Here is a 10186-nt window from a genome sequence, read left to right as displayed (position 1 = left end):
AACCATTGTAAGAGAAAGGATGAGGGGGGTGAAGACGCGCGGAAGGATATTCCCTCTTATTTGGTAGTGGGAACGAAAGGAACGCGAAGGTGTTATCGCGAGAAAGGAGCAGGACCGGAAGTAAGCGGGATCGGCGCGCTGATTGGCCGCCTCCCGGAAGTTTTCTGTGGTGCCGGAAGGAGCCCGAGAAGCTCCTCAGTGGTGGATGAAGGAGGCGCTCCGAGTAGTTGGCGGCGGTTAATCCCGACGTTAGTCATGCTCGGCAGGCTTCGGGTCGCTCGCTGCGTCTCGGCGCTTTCGGGGGATGTTCGAGTGCCGGACTGGGAGCCCCGCCTGCCGAGGCCGATGTCTGCTCAGACCATGAGCGGGTGACCTTGGGACAGCCGCCGCTCTCAGCCTCCCTCACAGTCAGGCCCGTAGCCAGGATTTTAAAAGGCGGGGGGCACTTCGTGGCTCTCCTCTGGCTGCTGCTGCCGGCTCTGCTTCAGGGGCCGCAGGGGTGAAAGCTGAGAGGCCTGTGATTAAATCTCCCTGTGACTTAAATTGCAGGTTTGCCCAGCCTGCTTCTGGCAATTTAAATCATGTGGGGAGGGAGGGGGATGGAAGGTCAGGGGCACCTGCGTTGGGGCACTGGACAGGAAGTCGGGGGCAGGGACCCCACAGGCCACCCTGTAGCTACGAGGCTGCACGCAATGTTGTGAGGATGGAATGGAAGGAAGAACCACATGCACTGTCCTTGGAGGAAGGGAGGGAGGAGCTGTATGTAGTAATTAAAAACAGTAGGTCAGGGGCACCTTAAAGATGAGTAAAAATGTATACCTGTGTAAGGTTGTTCTGTCAGATGTACAGCCTTACTTAGGGATTCATTTTCATTGGATTCAAAATGCAACAGCATTCCTGTTTTGATCTGCTGCTGCAAACTAATACTGGAATGGTAAAAGAAGAGCAAGAGTCCCGTAGCACCTTAAAGGCTAACAAAATTTGTGGCAGGGCAAGAGCTTTTGCGAGTCACTGCTCACTTCTTCAGAATATATAGTTCAGCATCTTTTCTTTACTGACATCCTGCAGGGTCCCAAGAAAGAACCCACACAGATTTTGGCACTTACAACAGTTGGTGAATCCAAACTGGTGTTAAAACTTGACCTGTAGAATTGCATCTTCACCAGATGATAATTTCCATTCTACTAACTCAGTCTGTGTGTCACAAACTTACAAATGACAAATGTCTGTTTGTGTAGCTGCCTGTGAGATAAATTGATATATCCAGATTCTGTTCTAAGGGATGACTGCAGTGCTGTTAGAATGAGGCAACAATTTGGAAGACCCAGGTTCAAATCCCCGCTGCCATGAAGATCACTGGATGACCTTGGGCCAGTCTCCCTTAGCCTCTCCTATTTCACAAGGTTTTTATGAAAGGAAAATGGAGGGTGGAAGATCATGAAAGCCACCTTAGCATTTTGGAGGAAGGATTTGACAAAATCGTGGTAGATAAGGTTGTCAGCTATTTTTATGTTTTTGCAGCTTTTCCTGGCTTTGTGGGTCAAGCTGTTGTCCGACATCAAATGTTTTGTATTTTCCTTTCAACCCACTTCTTAGGTACAGAAATTGACATTCAGTCATAACATATAGAATTGTTTTAAATATGTGTATCAAATTCTGCTCCCAATATCTCACTCTTTAAGGAGCTTGTGTTGCTATACATTTAAATGTAGAAAAACCAGCAATCTGGGATCACAATTAGTATAACAAATAATACAAAAAACAAATACTGTGATATATAGTAGAACTTTTGAAATTCATATAAGACTTTTGTGCACATTAAGAAGTACAACTTTACAGTGTTTCAGGAAAGGCCCAGCCAATCTCAATGAGCACCCAGATATAGGCTCATTTTGTCCAAAAAATTTCCTCAGAAGTATTTCTCTTTCCTTCAGGGTTATCAGCCTCTTATTACAATGCAATGTAAATGCTCTCTGCAATCTCTTGATTTTCTTCAAGCTCTCTCATTCTGGAATAAACCATAGTAATTACAAAAAGATACAATCCAAAGCTGAATGGAGGTGGAAAATTCTTAATTTTTTTAAAGGCTAATTTTTAAATGTTATTGGTTGTTATTAAGAACTTACCTCCCAGTACCATTTAAGTATATTTATAGTAGGAGTGAGGCAGTCCTTTGCTGGCAACATGCTCTCAACAATATTTATATTACAGGAGCAAGCCGTTCCTTTTGGTGGCAAAATGCTCTCAATTCATGTATCAATTTAGAAGCAAGCCAGACCTGAGCCTCTTTTGCTGACTAAATTTTTATTATGAGAAAGCCATTCCTGCTTGACAGCAATTTTAATGTTCTCAATGCCATTTAAGTGTGTCATTTGGGAGCAGCCAGTCCTGAATCTCTTCTCAACTCAGATGCTAAAGTCTTCTGAATTATGCTGGCAAATGCTCTTCCAAAAAACTTGAAAACTGACTCTGCTTAAAGAAAACCACTCTAGATTACTCCAAATGCAGCACACACGAACAAGTGATGTAGTTTGAGAATATGAAATGTTCATAGTTGTCATGGAAGTAATACTGCTCCTTGGAACTGAACTTTGAGAATAAAGGCAATTCTTGGAAATCAGTGGTATACCTTAAAGTATATCTCTGCAAAACTCCCATGATATCTGGACAAATACAAAAAATATTTATAAAACGTCTTAATGCTAGCATCTAGTGGCAGAACTGCACATTTAAAAATACAGGCAACAGGCTATGATTTAAAGGGGAGATACTGGGGTGGAGACTAGAAGAGCTGTTTAAGGTATAGGGAGAGGGACGGTGGCTCAGTGGTAGAGCATCTGCTTGGGAAGCAGAAGGTCCCAGGTTCAATCCCTGGCATCTCCAAAAAAGGGCCCAGGCAATTAAGTGTGAAAAACCTCAGCTTGAGACCCTGGAGAGAGACAGGGAGGGGCTGTGGCTTAGTGGTAGAGCATCTGCTTGGGAAGCAGAAGGTCCCAGGTTCAATCCCTGGCATCTCCAAAAAAGGGTCCAGGCAAATAGGTATGAAAAACCTCCGCTTGAGACCCTGGAGAGCTGCTGCCAGTCTGAGAAGACAATACTGACTTTGATGGACCAAAGGTCTGATTCAGTATAAGGCAGCTTCATACGTTCATATGTTTCCAGCCAAAACCTCCGTCATGTGTGCTTTTATGAAAAGTGAAGAGAAAAATAAAAAGTACCCAAAAACTTTTCTCTGCAGTTTTAAAAGCAGTTCAGGAGTTACAATTTTAGGTGAAGAAAAGTTGCAGAAATTCAACAGTCGTCATCCCCCACCTTAAAGTGCTGATGTCACCTATGACTAACCATTTCCTGAATAAAGACTTGGTCAATCTTTGTCTGATTTTCTGACTGACTACCTTTTTACAGTGACACCCGCTTTCTTTCCCCCCCTCTTTCATCTGTACTGCTGCTGTAATAAAACTATCTTTGTGGTAGCTCTGCCAAAATAAAAACCAAACTTTATTTTAAAATGTGTTGGTAATGTACACTCTTTCAGGCTGGCTTATACCCCGTTTGGCTGATACTGCTTCAGAGGGGTTGATGTCTTTAGTTCATAAATTCTCAGAAATTCAGGCACCACAGCTTTTGAATAGCAAACAAGAGATCTTTATTCACGCAAACACAGGCAAGGTTGGAATATTTACACAGGACAGTCTTTTGTTTTATTTCAAGATGCTTCACTTAAATTAACTCTAGGCAGATGTTATACTGGTATAGCTTATGCATTTACTCGGTTGGCAGCTCTGAGAACACACAAAGTTATTCCACTTCTGCTAATATCTCCTGTTGTTCCTAAGACTTTCTTAGTCTGGACTTCCAGGTAATCTCTATATACCATGAGAATTACCTCTGTTTCACTTAACCTGAGATTGTCCTTGTCTCTACCCAGACCCTTTGGCAAGCCTTTTCAGACTCCTAGTCTTTTCTCAACTGGGTAAAAGCTTTCTCTAAGAAGTGTGTGTCTCTTTTAACACCAAGGAGTTTTTCTGTTTGAGGCTCCTTTTATTTAACTATCGTCTTTCTCTAGAAGTAATCAGCAGAATTTGGTCTCTAGCAACCGTTTCTCCTCAAACTGGCTGCTTCTTCACAGATCTGCTCTCTATGGGCGTTTTCGCACTCACCTTCAAGTGTTGCGACCACCCTCCTCACGCCGGCGGATCTGCAGGGATTTCGCACCAGAAGCGCCGGCGCACCCAAGAGAGCCGGCGACTTCCGTCGCGAAACCAGCTCAAACGTTTTCCTGCTTCTTGGCGGTTTCCGTTTGAGCTGGTTTCGCGACGGAAGTCGCCGGCTCTTTTGGGTGCGCCGGCGCTTCTGGTGCGAAATCCCTGCAGATCCGCCGGCGTGAGGAGGGTGGTCGCACCACTTGAAGGACAGTGTGAAAACGCCCTATGTCTGAATGCTCTGACCCTCTCAACTCACTCTCTTTCTGCTCCCCCCCCCAATTCCTCAGAATTCTAAGCAGTCCGACATCATAGCTTAGTCGTGTGATCTAGCAGCTCTCAGTTCCTTGCTGTTTAGCTAAAAGCCTTGCAATCTTATCACATCTCCCTTTTAGTTGTGTGTATCGAACACCTCCAACAGCTGCATTCTATAGGATGGAAAATGAGGGGGGAAATCATGTAACCTGTAGTTCAGTTCTGATTGCTGTTGGAGTTGTTTGCCCTGGAGTATGGACTGCTCAGTCAAGTGGAAAAACAGGAATGATATCAAAACAGCACACTGACGTATTGATAGATTCAAGTGGGTAGAAGAAGAGGAGGTTGGATTTATACCCTGCCCTTCACTACCCAAAGGAGTCTCTGAGCTTTTTACAATCTCCTTTCCCTTCCCCTCCCCACAGCAGACACCCTGTGAGATAGGTGGGGCTGAGAGAGCTCCGCCAGAAACTGCTCTTGGAGCAGAACAGCTCTGAGAGAGTTCTGGCTAACCCAAGGTCATTCCAGCAGTTGCATGTGGAGGAGTGCGGAATCAAACCCAGTTATCCCAGACAAGAGTCCATGCAGTTAACCACTACACCAAACTGGCTGTGTTGGTCTGAAGCAACAACATCAATCTGCCCATCAATTTCCAATTTCACATTTACTTCCTTCCCTGTGTTTTCCCCTGGAATTAAACCCAGACAAATGGTAGCCATATAAACAAACCTTATTATTCTTCTTTGGTCCTTGAATCTGTTAAACATCTTAATTATTCTGTTTGCTAATTTACCGCTTATCCTCTTCCTGTATGTATGGACTGGTAATTTCTGCTTCATTGTATCTGAAGAAATGTGTGCTCACACAAAAGCTTATACCTTGAATAAAGCTGGTCTTAAAGGTCCCACTGGATTCAGATTGTGTTCTGAAATACTGATGCAATAGTCAGTGTGGCAAATGTTCATTTTATTTATTTGATTTCTATCCCGCCCTTCCTGCAAAGCAGGCTCAGGATGGGGTCCATCAGTAAGTCAAACAAGTGAAACGGTTGAAAATGGATTAAATTATTTATTTATTTATTTATTTATTTATTTATTTGGTGACTTCTATCCCGCCCTTCCCACAAGTGGCTCAGGGCGGCTTACAACAACAATAAAACAGTAAAATCAGAGCAAGTTATTACATCTAAAATCAGACAATTAAAACCTAAAAACCTTAAAATTAAACATTAAAACTATACAGTATAATCACAAAAATCTGGTAGCTACATTATCTAATCAGGCATAGGCTAACCGGAAGAGGGTTGTCTTACAGGCCCTGCGGAACTGAGCAAGGTCCCGCAGGGCCCTCACCTCTTCCGGTAGCTGGTTCCACCACATAGGGGCCAAATTACAATATGAACCGTTAAGAACACAAACGAAAACTTAAAACTAGACTGGAAAACTGGATGTAGGAACTCTGCCTCAACAGTAATCAGATCCTAAGTCACTGGAATGAAGAGGGGAGGCCTAACAGCAGGTGATGTCCGCCACCTTAACTGAAGGCATGGAGGAAGAGCTCTGTTTTGTAGGCCTGCAGAACTGGAGCAGATCCCACAGCACCCAGATCTCCATAGGGAGCTCATGCCAACAGACGGGGGCCAAGGCTGAAAAGGCCCCGGCCCTAGTCAAGGCAAGTCAGATGTCTCTGTGGTCAGGAGGTGCTGGTTAGCTCATATGAGGAGGTCCTGAAGGTGTGCTGCCCCCTGGCTGTGTAGGACTTTAAAGGTAAGAACCAGCACCTTGAAGCAGATCTGGCATTTAATAGGCAGCCAGTGCAGTTTGCACAGCACAGGATGGATCTGTGCCCACTTAGGTGACAATGTCAACATCCATACAGCTGCATTCTGCCCCAGCTGAAGTTTCCAGAGCAGGGCCAAGGGTAGCCCCACATAGAGAAAGTTACAATAATCCAGCCTGGAAGTGACCATCGCATGGATCGGTGTGGCCATGTCACGGGGTGAGATACGAGGCCAACTACCTGACCCCCCCTTAGATGGAAAAAGGCAGATCTGGCAGTGGTGATAACCTGGGCCTCCATAGTCAAGGAAGCATCCAGAAATTCCCTTACGCTCTTTATTTCCAACATAGACAACAGTGAAGCTCCATCAAAGGATTGGATCTTGATCACTGATCCCAATCTACCATCGTCCAGGAACAGGACATCCATCTTTGATGAATTCTGTTTCAGCCGGCTCTGTTGTAGCCAGCCTGCCACAGCTTGTAACGCTCCGCCCAACTCCTCTAGGGCAGAGCCTGGACAGTCATCCATTAACAGATAGAGCCTGGGTATTGTCCACATATTCGTGACACCCCAGCCTGTATCTCTGGATGATCTGGGCAAGGGGGCGCGTGTAGATGTTAAATAACAGCAGAGAAATAACCACTCCCTGCAGCACTATTCTAATGGGTGCCAGTGGGACAGCTCTCCCCTGAGTGCCCCTCTATACTCCCATTGGTGAAGTGGTGGGCCAGCACACCATGGTTGACCATATTGAATGCCACCAACAGATCAAGAAGAATCAGCAGCACCAATCCACCTCAATCCAGAGATCATCCACCAAGGCAGCCAACACCGTCTCCATCCCGTGGACAGGGCAAAAGCTGGACTGGAAGGGATCTGGGATGTTAGTGCCCTCCAAGAAAGCCTGGAGCTGTGTTGCCACCATCTTCTCTACTACCTTATCCACGAATGGCAAGTTCGAAACTGGCAGTAGTTGGCAAGGACCATAGTGTCCAAAGATATTTTTTTTTCAGGCAAAGATGGACCACTGCCTCTTTCAAAGGCCCTGAGAATGTACCCAATGATAGGGACAAGTTGATAATTTCCTTCAGGGAAATCTGTACCTTGTCACCCAAAGGCTTTAACCAGCCACGATGGGCATGGGTCAAGGGGGCAAGTGGTGGGTTTCACAGCTGCCAGGGTCTTGTCAGCTTCATCTTGGGGCTGAAATGGTCTAAAACTGGACATGAAGACAAGCAGGGGGCTTACAGTTCTCTTATTGTAACAAATGTAGCTGGGAGGTCGCAGTGTAGTGATAAGACGTCTGCAAAATAATTTGCAAATGCCGCACAGCTGATGTCCAGTTCCCTAGTGTTTAGTCTAAATAATTGTCTAAATAGTCTAAATAATTGTGCTGGGTGTGATTTTGTAGAAATGATGGGAGGTTGCATAGAATTCCTTCTTTGCAGCCTTCATTGCCATCTCATAGACTTTCATAAACAACCTATAAGATGTTCTTGTGGCTTCATCACGAGTTCTTCGCTACACTGTTTTAGAATAAACGAACAAAAACCAGGCTGATAACTCGGACTATGGATTTATTTATTTATTTTATTACTTTAGATATATATCCCGCCCATTCTACAAAGACTCAAGGCAGCTAACAACATGAAATAAACAATATTAAAACAGTAAAACAATCACATAAAATCACAATGGTGCTACTACATCTATTCAAGACAAGGTCATATAGGGCCTTTTCACACTTACCGGCGGAAACCAGAAGGGAGTCGGTATTGTGCCGCCTTGCAGTAATCCGAGACACAGATGGGAGTTTTCAGACACATGTTTTTTTTTTCCCGGTAGGGTTTCGTGATTGAAGCAAGCCATTTCACACTGTTCCGCTTTTATCTCACTTCCACCAGCGCCAGCCGTTTTTGCCTGCCGGCGCGCAGTCTCCAGCTTTTTTTTTTTTTTGGAACGTCAGGCAAAGATCGCTATAGCGCTATAGCGACGTATCACAACAACACCACCATAGAGATGGCTAGGCTCCATTGAGATAAGTTACCAAGTTTCAGCGGCGGCGATCCCTGGCATCTTAATGGAACCCAGGCATCCCTATGGTGATGCTGTTGTGATACGTTGCTATAGCGCTATAGCCGGAGATCGCGCGCTGGTGGGCGAAAAAGGGCGCGAAAACTGCTCCCGGATTAGATACTGGACATTTCACACAGCGCCCCATACCAATTTCAACCCGGAAGGAGGGGTTGAAAACTGGAAGAAACTGCTCTTTGTTAGTAACGCCTCAGGCATGCCTCACTACCGGGACAGCCGTGGGACTGTGTGAAAAGGTGACAGTATTCCAGTAGCAGCCAGTTACTGAGTCGGGTCTGTCTGAAATGCCAGCAGAAACCCGTTACTGTTCAGTAATTGACCAGCTTCCATACTGGAATACATAGGCTGTGAGAAAAAGTTCATAGTGTCTTCTCCAAAGCTGTCAGATCCTAGCCAGTTGGTTCTAATACGAGATAGATCTAGGTGAGGTGAAGTGGCAGCCCTTTCCCAATTAGATGTCATATGCCATCCAAAACAATTCAGGCTTGCAAGCCATGCAGAAGTGCAATAAGTCCTGCAGGGCCTTATGGCTTCTGTTTGAAAATTTTTATTGGTTTTCAGAGAATTAGAGGGAATGGGTAAGAGGGGAATAGAGAAATAAAGTTACAAATATCAATACTATAATAATCTAATCCGCATGTAATATGCTTTCTTAAGGTACAAATATTGTCACATATTGTTATCTCTTTACTTTAAATCATCAGTATCTAAATAATATGTTTAGTGATTTTAAATTTTCTTATTAAAATGTCTTTTTGAGCTTACATTTCCAATAGAAATGATATTATAATACAAAATACAGGTGAAAGGAGATATAAGTTCACACCAAAGAATCTTAGAAGTCTTGAGCATCTAGCCAAACATATAATTTCATCCAATATTTTCTTGCTTCTTCTTTAGATTTCCCAGCCATCAACTGGGATAGATAGTCCAACTCAGCCGTTTCCAGAATTTTCCCCACCAATTCCAATCTCGTGGGGATCTCCTGAAGCTTCCATCTCTGTGCCAAAAGAATTCTAGCTGCTGTGTTAATGTGCGCCAGCAAATGTCTCATCTCTTTGGAATAGTCACTAGGATATATATGTTCAGTAAAAATAGTTCTGGTTTAAAGTGAATCTGTGTTTTCAGAATTTTCTGTACCACCTCACAGGTCCACCACATATGATAGAAGGACCTGACATTTTTAGTACATTTCCAACATTTGTTAGACATGTTAGTATACATCTTACACAATTTCTGTGGAGTTATGTACCATATACAGAACATCTTGTACAGATTTTCTTTAAAGGTTACTGATTTAGTTAGTTTGATATTGAATTTCCATAACATCTCCCACTCTTCTAGTATAATATTACACCCCAGATTCTTAGCCCATTGAACCATACAATCTTTTACAATCTCATCTTGCATCTTCATCTGTAATAAATACGAATATAGTTTGGAAATTAGCTTTTCTTGAGGACCCCAAAAAAATTATTAAATGAATATTGTTCTATATTGAAATCTGTCGTCTTGTCTTTGGCATATCTGGATTCAACTTGTGTTCTCAACCACCAACTCATTTTAATGTCCATATTTTCTAACTCTTCCCTAGTTTTCAGTTGGTTATCATTTTTCAACAATTCTTCATATCTATAACTCTGGTTAGGTTTCATAAGGTTTGGAGGTGTAAATGCTTCCACTGGGGACACCCATCTTGGAATTTTCTGATAAATTCTCGGTTTTAGCCATGACCATGTGTGGTACAGAGATTTCTGGAACCAATGATTCTTGAAATAAGAGTGTCCTTCTAATCTTTGATACCATAAATATGCATGCCAACCTAGATTGAGATCATGACCCTCTAACAACAA

Source organism: Heteronotia binoei, chromosome 14 (assembly GCF_032191835.1).
Source record: "Heteronotia binoei isolate CCM8104 ecotype False Entrance Well chromosome 14, APGP_CSIRO_Hbin_v1, whole genome shotgun sequence".
NCBI lineage: Eukaryota > Metazoa > Chordata > Lepidosauria > Squamata > Gekkonidae > Heteronotia > Heteronotia binoei.
This window is presented reverse-complemented; position numbering follows the sequence as displayed.